The 16957-nt window shown below is 32.0% G+C and overlaps 1 long non-coding RNA gene across 1 annotated transcript; it reads left to right on the plus strand.

Moving 5' to 3' along the window:
* Positions 1-7594: 7594 nt before the first annotated feature.
* LOC141390833 (uncharacterized) lies at positions 7595-8239 on the plus strand. The gene is made up of 3 exons (XR_012409485.1): positions 7595-7815; positions 7920-8085; positions 8146-8239. It is a non-coding gene; the product is annotated as an uncharacterized lncRNA (long non-coding RNA).
* Positions 8240-16957: the final 8718 nt, after the last annotated feature.

Raw genomic sequence — 16957 nt, forward strand, 5'->3', positions numbered from 1 at the left:
CGTTCAAAATTTGGTTCTTGTAAAATTTTACGAACCATTCGTTTTTATCTGAAAGCTTTCGTCTATTTCGTAAAAGCTTTTATATTTCAGGGTCTCCATGATACTTATTTTGTGAATTTCGCATAGGCGTCTGCACGTAAAATGTGTTACTTGATGGCAACCCCGATAAACAGATGAAAAACAAAAAATAAGAAAAAAATGTAATCAAATTTGTCCAAAAATAATTGTGATAATATGAAGAAACGGATGTACATATACGCGTGTGCTTCTATGGAAATAAATAAAATTGCATTCCCTTCCAGTTTTTTGTGTGTTTTGTGCCATTTATTACTCAAATTATTTAATTTTCATTCAAAACGATGGGTCTTTTCCATTCATTTATTTTTGACGTATTCGTTCGTCTGATTTTGTTACGAAAACCAAAAAAATTACGAAAATAAAAAGCTTTCATTTGTTTGTCACACGAATGCAAACGTACCCCGCTATGAAAACCAAATTGTGTCTTCGTTCATGAAATCGACGAACGGATGGACAAAAACTATTTACAAAAACACGCTGTAAGTCGTGACGCACAAACATACCTACCTACATACCACAACAACGGTCTCTGAGCGTCCGTATTACCCAAATACGTTGAATCGGAAATCCCATTTCAAACACAAAATCCGCGACCAAAACTTATTTAATTGTTTTCATTCGTAAAATAAATAATTTCCCTTGCAATGAATTGTATTTCATGATTTGTTGGGCTTTTGTTTTCAAAATACAAAACACACACATACATACATACTTACAATAACATATCGTACAATCTGTCAAAGTTGAAAATGTTCAGCTTACAAAAGTATACGCTCGACGTATTTCGGTAGTTCTTATAAGAATACATGTGTTCTACTTTTTTCACCACACACGCCCTGGGAATACGGTCGTATTTAGGCATAGCAGTTATGTGTACTTTAGGGAATATTATAAAGGTAGATGTAAAAATGTGTTTGTTTGAAAGCAAGAACTAAAAAACAAAATTATGGATGCAAAATGTAAATATTTGTGGAATTTATTGAACAATACATTGAATATTAATTTCGGAATGAAGTTTTGCTAAGAAAATTATTAATTCTTGCAAAATCTTTTTGACATTGTTGTAAGAGATTGCAAATGCATCTACCTTACAAATCCTCTCTCAAAATAAATGAGAGAGAGTTTGGTAGGTGTTTTGCATTGGCCTCTCTGAGAGAATATTTCCTTTGGTAAACAACGGGGGACGAAATGTTTAAAATGTACTTCAGTTATAAAATAAAGGCTAATAATATTAAATATTTTTTTCTGTTTTGAAGAAATGCTTATTTTTCAACTTATTTTTTTTTTAACGACTGCAAATACTAATTTTTGGTTAATGATTGCATGTATTTTAATTCTAAATTTATCACAATTTCTAAAAACGACTGCAAAGGACTTTTCCCAATTTCTCTTGTTATATTGTGTAAAAAATGCTGCCAATTATTTACTAACTTCGTTTTTCTTCTATAAAACGAGAACAAACAACAATTTTTATATTTTACTAGCAAAGTGCCCGCTACTTCGTATGCGTTAAATATACAAAACAAATAAACCATATATTATATAGAATGGTGGAAACATTTTGTGTACTAATACGTACCACTTTAGTTCGATTTTCGTCACGCCTACAAATTTTATCAATCCTACAATTCAACAGGTATGTACAAATTACTTTTGTACATACTTCTGGCTGGTGTCGAGGCGCTGGAAATTCTGATAATAAAGAATCAATTTTCCACTCGAGTTTCCAGCAGCCTAAATCAATAAATATTTTATTATGAGCTCATATCATAAGTGGTAAATTATGTTGTCATATTTCGGGAACACTTTAAAAGCATTTAAGATCCCACATGCAGCGGTAGCTGTTATCACTAGTGTTGTGTGTGCATTACGAGCGACCGCACGTTAGTTCTTATGACTCTTTTTATGACACACACGATGTTGGAAAATTCTTCATTGATCCACAGATTGTTTGGTTTGGTCAATGAAGGGTTTAGAGATAAGAATTAGTGATAGGCTAGGTTAAGAAATATTTTGTAAAGTAGCATGTAAGTTGAAATTTGAAAATAAAAAAATCAGTGTCATCAGCACCCAACCCTACAGTTCTTATTCCTGAACAGATATTTTAATTCCAAACTTGAGGATGGCAGCTACATCAGATCACCGAAATCCAAATTGTACCAAATTTAGTACCATTTAGTACTTTTCGTACCCATAAGTACAAATTTTCAAAACTACCTCAGTGCTATGTTCAAACAATAAGCTTAATTCCGAAATTCAGGATTCCAGATATATCCGATAACTCAAATCCAAATTTGGTACCATTTAGTACTATTCGTATCCATAGTACGAATTTCTAAACCTACCTCTATCAACACTCCAACATCAATTTTAATTCCGAATTTCACGATTCCAAATGTATCCTATCACTGAAATCCAAATTGTACCAAATTTAGTACTTTTCCTACCCATAACTACAAATTTCCAAAACTTTATCAATCCTACACTCCAACAGTACTCCTTATTCCAAATCTCGGGTTTCCAGCTATATCCGTTCACCCAAATGCAAACTGTACCAAATTTGGTACCATTTAGTACTTTCGTACCCATGAGTACGAATTTCTACAACTACCTCAATCCTGCACGCCAACAGTAATCTTAATTCCAAATTTCAGGATTACTGCTGCATCCGATCACCGTAATCCAAATTGTACCAAATTTGATACCATTTAGTACTTTTCGAAAGCACCAATTTCCAAACCTTCCTCTTTCAACACTCCAACAGTAATCGTAATTCCGAATTTCAGGATTCCAAATGTATCCGATCACATAAATTAAAATTTGGTACCATTTAGTACTAATCGTACCCATAACTAAAAATTTCAAAAACTTCATCAATCCTACTTGCCAACAGTAATCCTTATTCCGAATCTCGGGATTCCAGCTATATCCGTTCAACCAAATCCAAATTGTACCGGATTTGGTACCATTTAGTACTTTTCGTGCACATGTTATGTTCAAACAATAAGCTTAATTCCGAATTTCAGAATTCCAGATACATCCGATAACTCAAATCCAAATTTGGTACCATTTAGTACTATTGGTATCCAAAGTACGAATTTCAAAACCTACCTCTATTAACATTCCAACAGCAATTTTTTGTACCAAATTTGGTACTATTTAGTACTATTCGTACCCAAGAGTACGAATATCCACAAATACCTCAATCCTACACGCCAACAGTAATCTTAATTCCAAATTTCAGAATTACAGCTGCATCAGATCGCCGTAATCCAAACTGTACCAAATTTAGTACCATTTAGTACTTTTTGTTCCCATAGGTCCGAATTTCCAAACCAATTCCTCTATCCAACACTCCAAAAGTAATCTTAATTTCGAATTTCAGGATTCCAAATCTATCTGATCACCGAAATCCAAATTGTACCAAATTTGGTACCATTTAGTACTTTTCGTTGCCATGAGTACGAATTTCCAAAAGTATCCCAATCCCACACTCCAATAGTAATCTTTATTCCAAATTTCACTATTCCAGCTCTATCCGATCACTTAAATTCATATTGTACCAAATTTGGTACCATTTAGTACTATTTAGTACCTTTCGTACCCATATGTACGAATTTCCAAATCTGCCTCCATATCTCAAACCTACGCTCCAACAGTAATAGTAATTCCAAATTTCAGAATTCCAACTTTATCGGCTCGCCCAAATTCAAATTATACCAAATTTAGTACCATTTAGTACTATTCGTACACATGAGTACACATTTTCAAAACCACCTCCTTATATCAACTCATCTTCTAAACCTTGATTTTCATTCCAAATTTCAAGATTTTAGCTCTATCCGTTCACGTAATACCAAATAGTACTAAACTTAGTACCTTTTAGTACTTTTCGTACCGTTCTAGTTCGAATTTCCAAAAATCCAGCCTTATCTGACACCTAGGGACCAAGAGTGACACTCCCTCAAAATTTCAAGATTCTACCTCCAGCCGTTTAGCCTGGACGTTGATTATGAATCAGTCAGTGAATCAGTGAGTCATCATTACTGAACTCTTTTATAAGTATAAGCTTCGTTCCCGTACTTTTTAATAGTAAAACTCGTAAAAGAGAGAACTGCAAAAAAATTATTCTCACATACAAGTTTTTTTAAATAGTTCGGGAACGGAAAAATGGAAAATACGTCAAAAAAACTGGAACAAATGTCAAAGTCGGCGTATCAGCCAATCAGATGCCGGCAACCATGTTACTATTTGTTTACTCGCCCAAATTTGTCGTGTAAAAAGTTTTTAAAGAGAGCGTCATTCAGCGCCATTTTTGTTTAAAGAGAAGTGAACATTTTACAACTTTTTGTGTACGGGAACGCTTTTTGGAGTAAAATGTATAAAAGTCGTAAAAATTGTAAAAACTTTTTAGTTCTGGAACACAGCTATAGATAGAAGATAAACGTATGAGACCATATTGATAATAAACAATGACGAATCGGCCGCATGCAAAGAATGAATATTTGACTCAACATGTATAGTCGGATAATGGACCAATTCAATTCACGGACATAATAATGATTGGAAAGACATCCGTGTAACCAAAAAAAATGCCACGCCAGTACCATGTGCGGAATATTGTCCTGATAACGAAACGCGTTTTAGTTCGATTCGGTGAAAAAAGTTTCCACACCGACTGCGATTACTAAGTCTGTGTTTAGACACACAAATTTCTCGGGAAAGTAAATTGAGTTTTTTGGGAGAGAGCGGAGAGGAAAGAGCTCCTCAATACTCTTTCCTACCCCCTATTGCCTAAAAACTGAATTTACTTTCCCGAGAAATTTGTGTGTCTAAACACGGACTAAAGCCTTTTTGATATTTTTTCTATTTAAAAATTAAAATTTGCATTGTTTGAATAAATATTTATAGAAAACAAATACAATTCTCACAGGCAAATTCATTAAAAACAGTCTGTAACTTTCGCGAATTCGTTGCAAAAGACCACATATTCTCTTGTCCGATAGGCACAATGAATATAAACATAAAATTCGAGTTTATAAAGAAAAACAAAAAATTGCAATATTGTCAAAGGTCCATTAAATGCCCTGAAATATCGACATTGATTTTAAATTAGAATAAAACTATTAATAAGTATACGAAAAGCGTATATGTCGTTATAACAAATGAAATTAAGTAATGCATTGCTGAACTTCAATGCATTTGGTGCGGAAACTTTTTTCGCGATAGAGAAAAAATGACACCGTATTTCACAGTAGTTTTTCATGCTCTTCACTGAAAGAAAAATGCTTCGTTGTATCAATGAACGGGTTTCATTGTTTCATTGCCTGAAACTTGAAGATTCTTGCACGTAAAGGAACATAGCTATGTATGTACGAATATTTGCAGAAGCGTCACTAACAGCGTAACTGTACAAAATACCTTACTTGCTTTACTAGCGATTGGCTTTGATATACATACATACATATTCATTCTTATTAAAATGTTTGTCTCATTTTTTCTACTTGTGTATCAAGACTTAAGGTAGGGTCACATTAGGCAAATATTTGCCGAAAAATGACAAATATTTGTTTACTCCAATCTGACCAGCAAATATTTTTCAAGGGCAAACAAGAAAACAGCTGATTTTGGGGAAACAAAACCATTTGCCAGCAAATACAAAAATTTCCAGTTTGCCCATAATGTGAACACTCTTGAGCAAATATTTTTCACTCTTTTGTGCAAATATTTATTTGGTCTTACAAAAGTTTTGTAAGAGCAAACAAGGGCAAATATCTGCTGAAACACATTGTTGTCACCTATTAAAAAAGGATATTATGAATATAAAAAAGTTAACATTACTTGTAAATATATAATACAAAGCGAATATTTAATGAATAAACAAATAAACAATTGAAAGGTGAGGGATTTATATATGTATGTAGGTGTGTGTGTATTCTCTGATACTGAATGATGCCCAAAATCAATTTTTCCGAATTCTCTGGACCAAATTTGATATCATTTTAGGTGCAGATTTGTTATGTATAGGAATAGGCGAGCTGTTTTATATAACGGAAAATAGAAGAGGCAAAACGCGAAATTTATTGTGAAATCTATCGTTGATGGATGTCTTGGAAGTAGAATACCGCTATAGAAAATATTTCTAAATTTAGTCAGTGGGACTGGAAAAATGCCATGAACATTGATTTCAATGCTTGCATTACAATTAAATAATTATTTTGGTTATTATTGTACTACTTCGTGGATTTATTTTTTAGTGTCTATTGTCTTCAAGAAGTCGACCAATTTTTACAAAAAAACTACATCTTTATCACGGTGCGCCTAAACCAAATTTAAATGGTAGGTGCTTACACCTGGGAAGTTTCGTGGATTCTGAAACGCGTTGCCGTTTAAAGTTCATATTTTTTGGGGGTTTTTAGGTGTTTTATTTTGCTTGGAAACAGCAAGTCCTATCGAAATGGGACTAAAGAAGGCGTTGAATGGAAATTCTCTTCAAGGATTTTGCTTGAAGTCTTATAGAAATTGGACTAGAGATAATCTTATAGCTGTGAATATTCTCTACAACTTCTGTAATTTTTTCCTAGATTGTAATATTTCTTGAGATATATAACCTTAAATTGTGACATTGCAGTCACATGCAGTTATAAGCAGTCGATGGAGTCAGTGCATTGTCCCAATTTGAACTTCTATATCTCAAACATTATAAACAATAGGAAAAAGTCATAATGGTCAATCGTGTATAGAATTTTCAATGCTACATTTTCACTTGCGGTTTCCAAGCCAAATCTTGAACGCCTATAAAGACCCGAAAAATGTGAACTTTGACCGCGACATATTTTAATATCGCTTAGGCGATTTTTTGTTTTTTGATTTTTCATTGAACATTGTAGTTTCAAAATCCGAAAAAACTTTCCATGTGTAAGCACTTTCCATTCCAAATTGATTCAGGCGCACCGTGTTATCTGTCAATTTTAATAAATTAACACAAAAATCCATTTTTGTTTTTGAAAACATTACATTGCAAACTAAAAATTAAAAGCTGTTAATAAAAATAATTTTCCAAAGCACAATGTCAATGTGCCATCATATACATATGTATGTATGTACATACATTCGCAACAATACGCAAATAAACTCATTCCGACAAGGCACTCATTGCCAAACAGATTTTATTCTCATTCTCCACAACAAACAATAAACGAAACGCCATATTTTTTATTTCTCTCTTTCTATTTTTCTAGTCCAAATAAATTTATGTTTTTCGACAGTTTGCTCAAACAGTTTTTGGGTGAAAATACTTTTTCAAATGTGAACACATGGCAAATATGTTTGCCCGTTGCGTTATTTGTCACTGTTTGAGCAAACAAAATAGGCCAAATATTTGCCTCTAATGTGAACGCAAACAAAAATTTGCATGAAATTCACATTTGTTTGGGCAAATATGATGAAACAAATTTAGAGCAAATATTTGCCTAATGTGACCTTACCTTTATTCTCTCGGTATGTTATTCTCTGTTATTCCTTGTTATGTATTTCATTGTTGTTATGAAGTAGATTCCAGCTGTGCGGTGTGAATGTGCGTGTGTGCGTTTAACAAGCAGAAAACACGATTAAGCAAAACAACAATAAGCGCTTAAGTTGATCAGCAAATTTTCAACAACGTTGTTTTAGTTGGCATTATAACGCCGCCAAGTGCGGATGAAAAAAATTTACGATTTGTGTTTTTAACTTAGAAAAGTAAGTATGTAATACTTGGGTAAACTATTTCTGTTAAGTTTTATGTATTCATTTGTTTATTTAGCTGAATTTTCATTTATTTGTTTTTTCTTTCTTTGTAAAAGATGTAAGCAATAGAAAATCTAAAGAAGAGTGGAATGACGGAAAAAATGCCAAGAGCTAGGTGTCCAGCGACAAAAGACAAATAAATTACTAAATTTTTTTATGATTCTCAACTTTACTTACTGGTGACACAACGCCCAATAAGATCATAAACTTCGTTGAAAGTAGGTATGAAGTGTTTAATGTGAAAACAAAATACAAATATTAAACTAAAACTATTTCATGTAGTTTTTATGTGTACAGTTGTTTTATGTGAATTTTGTATGTTGTATCCCAACATTATGGACGTGCACAGGGGATGACTCAGCGGCAAAATATGAAGGCAAGTTATTGTGTAAAAAACCAGTTATTTAGTTAGCAAATTGTTTATTCTTTCAATTTTACTTACAGATGACAACGACCAATGATTTCATTAATGTATGTCGTTAATACTTAAGGAATTAAAAATGACGTCTTGTACCCAGGTCAAAACTAATTGCAATAAACTGAATTAAACATATTTAGCATTGGCTTAATTTTTATTCATTGTGTGAGTATGAAATGGCATCATAACATAAATGAAATTTTACGTTACATCAATGAAATGTACCATTGATTTTGAACCAACGTAATTCTTCATTTCATTAATGAAAGTATTTCTTTACAACGATGAAAGTATTTCATTACACTAATGAAAATATTTCATTATATAAATGGAAGTATTTCATGGCATTAATGAAGAAATTTCATTGCATTAATGAAAAGGTTTCATTGCATCAACGAAGATGTTTCATTGCATTACTGAAAAGTTTTCATTGCATCAATGAAGAAGTTTCATTGCATTAATGAAGAGGTTTCATTGCATTACTGAAGAGGTTTCATTGCATCAATGAAGAAGTTTCCTTGCATCAATGAAGAAGTTTCATTGCATTAATGAACAAATTCGTTAATTTTACTTCAACGAAACTCAATGAAACTTTTTTCGTTTATTCAATGAAGCTCTACGTTGGCTCAAAATCAATGACAAATTTCATTGATGGAACGTAAGATTTCGTTTATATTATGAAGCTTTTTCTTTCAGTGTACACGGCTATGCGGTGGTATTTTTGATATTTACAAAAATTGCAAAAAAGTTATATGTAACCCTAATCCCCACTGACATCATTAGGAAATATTTAATAGTCATTATTCTAAAAGTCGGTAAAACGGGTCCAAAAAGCTTAAACACGTTCAAATACCACCATTCCAAAGGCCAGATCACGACATATTAATCTTATTTGTGGAAGTTGCTGAAGTAATATAAAAAACTAAACTGATAAATACCTCGGGCCAAACTCCTGATATCAACCCTTATCAATGTTTTGGGTCCAGTTTAAGAACAAAACTCGAAAAAAGTCCTCCAACAAAAGATCAAGATTTAATAAGAATTGGGGAACCAGTAAATTTAGAGTGCAACACGCCGAGCCTTAAATTTTGTTTTAACTAAGCTCATTACTGTTCCAATGAATATCCAAAGTGGATAGACAACTCATTAAGGAACATAACTTTGGTAATTCTCCCAAAAAAATGTAGATTTTAATTTTTTTAATTTTTGCCAAACTGAAAAAGTTAAGCAGATTGTGGTTAGATTGACCAACAGATAATTATGAAAATATTACCATGTATCGAGATTTTGTGATTTGTTGTTGTTTTGTGTGGTGCACGGAATCAAAATTGTCAATATACATTATTGCCTTTAAAACAATATGTGTGCTACAAAAATTATGTTCAACGCCCATTGTTGCCATACAAGCCAAACAATACTCCATTCGACGAGTTTCATAGAATCACTTCAATTCTTTTTTTTTTGTGCTGGTTTTTCATGTTATGTCGTATTTTTGCGGGCATTGTGTGGTATAAAATTCATAGTTCGGATAAAAATCAGAATATCTGGCGCAAACTCGGTAATTTACTTGTGGAAGAAGCCAACACACACCTGAATTTAAATTAATAAACTGTCGCTATCAAAACGCTTCTTAAGAAGTATTATTTTTTGTTTTTTGTTTTCATAAAAGCAAACATGGTCAAAACATTGTTTACAATATTTCTGAAAACTATTTTCAAAGAAAAGTGCAAACAATTTTGTTCTATGCTCTGATTTTTACTTCTATCAGGTAAAATAGTATAAAATAAGGCAAGCCTGGCGGACACAGGACTTTCCATTTATCATTAGATTGTCTGTACGTAATCTGGACATTACCCCTAATGATTTATCATAGTAATTTTTTGGAAACTAAGTTCAAAAACTAGAAATTTCTAACTAAATTGCCTACCAAGGGACATTACTTATAATCATGTCAAAATTACTTCAGAACATAATTTGTTTTTCTATCGGAATCAATGACAAAACTTCTGAAAACGATAGGAAAGCAATTATTCCACAATTTTGATTACTAAAATGGCATAAAAATGAAAAATGTGGAAATTGTTAATCGATTATTGTGGTGCATCATTTTCAATGCTTTATTAACAAATGCCCATTTTTTGTTTTCCGTATAACGGTTTTTTAGTATAACGGTACTTTAAACGGAATATTTTATGTCACAACTTTTCAGCCTACAAAATTATTTTTGAATTGTTTGATCCTCAGCTTGTTTCCAAGTTATCAACGTTTACATTTTATATATATATATATATATATATATATATATATATATATATATATATATATATATACTATATACAGCCCAATCATGAATATTCTTGCGGAATACAACACTCGCGGAATAGATTTTTCTCGAGAGAACATTCCTCCTATCATGAATAATGTGAGAAAAATAATCATTGAATTTGGCAGTACTGAAGGGTCTTTTTCATACCTTGTGTGCCCTAATTGTTGTGAAAACAAAGCGACATTTTTAAGTGTTTGTGTTTTTTGACAAAATCAACAAATTTAATAAAATATATAACACTTTTATACATCAAAGACATTCAGAAGATGTTACTAATTATGAAAAACATCAGATGTGATTGGAAATTTCTAAGAAGGCAGTGCAATGACTCCATTGTGCTATGGAACTGCCACAATCATGAATGTGTTAGAAACGAGTGTTTTTAATCAAATAATGGTAAAAATTGAAAAAATACGAATTCTGAAATAAAAATAATTGAAATATGCTTTTATCCAGTGTTTTTCAATAATAGTTGTGCAACAATTTTGTATGTCCAAAATTCTCTCATGCCATCGTTGATCGGTACAAAAAGTAGGGAGTGACTGAGTTTGCAAAGTGATGTTATTTTGTAAAATTCGTTCAATTTTTAATACCACAAGTAAAAGATTTTAATATAAAATCCCAAAAAAGTGTTTATTTTGCATGTTTTGTACAAAGTTTGTGGGAAATACTAAGATTTTTTGTAAACTCCCTTCAGTTTTGCCAGGGAGATTTTTTTGGAGAAAAATACATGTTTGAGAGCGTTCATGATACCTATCTTTTTTCCCTCGGAATTTTTTTTCCGTGCGGATTTTTTCTTTGTGATAGCAAAGAAGGGAATAGAGAGAAATTCCGCACGGAATTTTCATTCATGATTGGGCTGATAGTCTCGATAATCCGGACACTCGTTAATCCGGACAACGTGGTAATCCGGACACCAGAATTTTTTAAATTGTAGACTCTGTAATCACATATTTTTCTTACCTCGATAATCCGGACATCAATATTTTTTCTTATAAAGCAGATTAGATTCTTATTTATTTCATTGGCATTTTCGTTCTTAACAATAGCAATTGGTGTACAAATAAAAAAAAATAAGTTTTTCAGGGTTTTTGGTTCAAATCTCGACTTCCTAGATAGTCACTGTTAACCCAGTTATAGAGTCAATATAGAATTAACTATCAGCCCAATCATGAATATTCTTGCGGAAACAACTCTCGCGGAATAGATTTTTCTCGAGAGAACATTCCTCCTATCATAAATAATGTGAGAAAAATAATAATTGAATTTGGCAGCACTGAAGGGTCTTTTTCATACCTTGTGTGCCCTAATTGTTGTGAAAACAAAGATAAAATTTTAAGTGTTTGCGTTTTTAGACAAAATCAACAAATTTAATCAAATAAATTACTCTTTTATATATCAAAGACATTCAGAAGATGTCACTAATTATGAAAAACATCAGATGTGATTGGAAATTTCTAAGAAGACAGTGCAATTGACTCCATTGTGCTATGGAACTGCCACTATCATGAATGTGTTAGAAACGAGTGTTTTTTTAATTAAATAAAGGCAAAAATTGAAAAAAATACGAATTCTGAAATAAAAATAATTGAAAATATGCTTTTATCCAGTGTTTTTTCAATAATTGTTGTGCAACAATTTTGTTTGTTCAAAATTCTCTCATCCCATCGTTGATCGGTACAAAAAGTGGAGAGTGATTGAGTTTGCAATGTGATGTTATTTTGTAAAATTTGTTCAATTTTTAATAAATTTCCAACCACAAGTAATAGATTTTAGTATAAAATCCCAATAAAAGTGTTTATTTTGCATGTTTTGTACAAAGTTTGTGGGAAATACTAAGATTTTTTGTAAACTCCCGTCAGTTTTGCAAGGGAGATTTTTTTTGGAGGAAAACACATGTTTGAGAGCGTGATACCTACTTTTTCTCCATCGGAATTTTTCCCGTGCGGATTTGTGATAGCAAAGAAGGGAAAAGAGAGAAATTCCGCACGGAATTTTCATTCATGATTGGGCTGTATTTGAATCTGTAAAATGATTTTCCTACCGTTCAAGCACTGATGACTGGCTATGATAAACAACAATATTTAAAACATAGTGTTGGGTAAACCATTAGTGGAATTCTGTAACACGTTTTTCGCGTTACGGACAAAAATCGGTAAAATTAAAATGCTTTTAATGTCGGTAATTAACGATTTTTTTGGTAAGTTAACAACCAATATAAAGCAGTCGCTAATCATAATTTTGCGTTTTAATTTTACCGATTTTTGTCGGTAACTCAAATAATGAGGTAGAGAATTCCACTACTGTTCTCTGAAAATTCGATGGGGCGTGTTTCTTTCCACTAAAGGAATTAGTTCACTTGCCCTCCGATAAACAGTTTTGTTGGGTTTTACTAAAATCTTCAATTCGCGGTTGGACATTTATTAAAAAACTAACATACAGTTAGTCAACTTAATTATTGCAAAACCAAAATTATTACAAAATTTAAAATAAAACATCATTTTATTGGTATAAATAAATATCATTTTTAATATTTTTGTTAACAGTATAATTCTTACATATGTTTATTAATATAAAAAAATAAAAAGTAGCTAAATTTCACTAAAATTTTCTTAAAATTAACAAAAAATGAGAACAACTCATGATTTGCACTGTCAACTAAAGAATTGCAAAATTCACAACTTTTCAGTCTTTCACGGTATTTTTCGAAAAGTTGGTTCTAATATTTCGTATGCCCAACTTTGACATCAAAAACAGCTTGTAAAGTATCTGAATTTAATAAATAAGTTTCGGAATGTCGTATTCCAATGGTATTTTTTGCCATTCTTCTTTATTGCAATTTATTTAGTTCCCCAGGTTAGTGGGCGGCCTATTCCCAACTTTTTCCTTCAGGTGTACCCATGAATTGTCGATGGGGTTAATATCTAGACATTGGAACGGGGTGTAAATGACTTTGGTACAGTTGTATAACAACCAAGTCCTACATAAATTAGATTTATGCTTAGGGTCGTTGTCTTGTTAGTACTTATATTGCAATTTGTTTGAACTTTCAGGGCCAACAGGAATAAATTTCTTGACGCTTTTGGTTAAATCATGTTTTGAAACATCTAAATAAGCTTCCTTTGTCATTATTTCCTCCAAAATCTGGATGTTGCCTACGTCACTGCTTGGTATACAACCCCATGCCATTAATGACAGTTTTCCGAACTTTACGGTATGTTATAAATTCTGGTTTTCCATGGATGTAAGGGGGTTTCGTAACACTTTTTGAGACCCATCGTGATAGTACAGCATAATTTTAGTCTCATCAGAAAATATAACATCATGCCGATACTAAAGAAGGCGTAAAAAATTCTCTGTAACAAGTCTGAATAGTTTGTATATATTGTGTTGTGGGAGGGCATTGGGTTTTACATAGTCACTCGTGATGAGTGCTTGTTATTATGTAGCACTTTTCTGACTCTTCCATGAGACACACTTACTCCAAAATCATTTTTAATTTAAAAAAAAAAAACAATTTTCTGGTGCTGCTTTGTGCTCTTTCGTCAATTTCTTTAATCATTCTCCTGTCAATTCGGGTGGTTACTATTTTGGGCCTGCCATGTAACACCTTCAGTTTGAGCCTGGCTTCTTTCTCGGTGCGGTATATAATGTTGTATACACTTCTCAGCATACGAGAGGTGACTTTAAGGATTTCTCTTTCGGATTTACCATTATTATAATTAGAATAGACCATATGTAGCATATTTTCCGAAAGCATTTACCTGACTTTCTCTTTTTCTGCTTACACTGTCTATGTTACACACACACAAATTAATTTATGATAACAAATTATGGATCTACATGTCCACATACCATAAAAATCATAAAAACCCTTAATTGGAAGAAATCGCGGGGAAAATCCCACGATTTTATTGCACATTCATTCATTTTGCAATTATTTAGTTGACATCACAAAAACCAGATACCTATACATTTAGGACGTTGTTTTTGTTACTTCCGACCGATTTCTGAATTTGTTGGCTCTATGTTGCCATTAACAAGTCAATCAACAGATATTTACAAAAAGCCCAACATTATTGAAAGAATTTCTTGCAGTAATTCCTAATTAAAGATCTAAATTTTTAAAATTTCACCGTTAGCAATAATATAAGCTTCGTTCCCGTACTTTTTAATAGTAAAACTCGTAAAAGAGAGAACTGTAAAAAATGTTTTCTCACACAAAAGTTTTTTGAAATAGTTCGGGAACGAAAAAATGGAAAATACGTCAAAAAAACTGGAACAAATGTCAAAGTCGCGTATCAGCCAATCAGACGCCGGCGACCATGTTACTATTTTTTACACGCTCAAATTTGTCGAGTAAAAAGTTTTTAAAGAGAGCGCCATTCAGCGCCATTTTTGTTCAAAGAGAAGTGAACATTTTACAACTTTTTTGTGTATAGGAACGGTTTTTCGGGTAAAATGTGTAAAAGTCGTAAAATTTTAAAAACTTTTTAGTTCTGGAACAAAGCTATAGTTGACTAACTGTATTTCACAAAATAACATTAGTTTGCAAACTCGGCCACTCTCAACTTTTTGTACCGATCAACGAAGGATGGCAGAATTTTGCACAAACAAAACACCGCTTCATTATTGTTGAAAAACACTGGATAAATGCATATTTCCAATTATTTTTATTTCAAAATTCATATTTTTTAAATTTTTGCCATATTTTTTATTAAAAACGCTCGTTTTTGATACATTCATGATAGTGGAAGTTCGATAGCACAATGCACTGTTTCCTTGTAATTTTACAATCTTATTTGATGATTTTCATAACAAGTAACATCTTCTGAATTTCTTTGATGTGTAAAAGTGTAATTTATTTGATTAAATTTGATTATTTTGTCTAAAAACACAAACACTTAAAATTTTCTCTTTGTTTTCACAACAATTAGGGCACACAAGGTATGAAAAAGACCCTTCAGTGCTGCCAAATTCAATAATTATTTTTCCCCAATTATTCATGATAGGAGGAATGTTCTCTCGAGAAAAAACTATTCCGCGAGAACTGCATTCCGCAAGGATATTCATGATTGAGCTGAATATATCGAACTGAAATTTTTATCAATGGGTCCTCGTGGTCTAAAAACACTCTAACAAAAATATTGACCAAGACATTGTTGAACCAAATTTGCTGTAATCCGGTACCAGGAGTTATTATTGCATAGTAAGAATTTCCACGAAAAAATTACGGTATTGGTTCATGATTTGGTTTTCTCTCCATATGATTTTTATATCGATTTATTTGGGCAGATATCAACCAAATATTGTAACCGAATAGGTTTTAATAATGAACACAGAGTTCAGGACACCACCTTATAAAGAAATTGTATATCGGTCCACTTTTGACTACAGCCTCCATATAGGGTTACCATCCTTTTTCGGTATTTTATAAGCTTTAATCACCTTTTTATGCAGAATTACCTGTAATAATGTATTTTTAGTTCTGAGTGCAGGCAAAAGGAAAGGAAAATTATTTGTTAAAGTGAATACGAATAGTACAAAAACATTATATTGAACATAAATGGAAGAAAGGGTAATAAAAATAATTTTAAAAAATCAAAAAATATAAATTCATCGCCTAAAAAAGGGAACTAAACTTTAATAACTGTCAAAACCGCAAATTTACGCAAAAAGTCTATACAGTTTTGAAATGTACAGGCGCTAGGCTACAATTTGGTACCAGTGGCCATTCTTGCGAATTTGTGGAAAGTAACTAAAACTTTAAGGAAATCCATACATCTATATTAAATATTTTCATTTTGACCAATATTATAACCAAAATGGTGGAATTTTCATAACTAGAAAAATGAAGCTTAGACAATTTACTAAATGACTCAACTTAAGTAACGGCGTTAATAGTAGTCCTTTGTTTCACAAATTCGCTTACAATATAACTATTTTTTCTCATTTTTAAATACATGTTTTCTTCAAAATTAGTCATGTTCGTGAAACGAATGGAGAGATCTTATATAGGAATTTCAATAAATTAAAAAACGCATGACCCCTTTTATTTTCTTTCATTGACATTCTAATTCACCGGTAACTAAGGATTTTTGTATAGAATTCTCGTAATTATGCAACCAATAGTTTTAAATTCCATTTGTCTTTATTTATATAAAACAATATCTCTTTTTGGTTTCTTGGACGAGATGAGGTGATTTGGTGTTGTTCATAGAAATTGCTAAATATTGACTAAAATGGGATGAGTGCATTTGAGTTCTATCACTAGTCATAAGAGGCACATGTCCCATGGACAAGCGAAATCAATAAATGTACATGGACTACGAAGCTTATATCCTTAAAAA

The sequence above is a fragment of the Musca autumnalis genome, unplaced genomic scaffold (genome assembly GCF_047663935.1).
Source record: "Musca autumnalis isolate F117 unplaced genomic scaffold, ASM4766393v1 scaffold_1, whole genome shotgun sequence".
Taxonomy (NCBI): Eukaryota; Metazoa; Arthropoda; class Insecta; order Diptera; family Muscidae; genus Musca; species Musca autumnalis.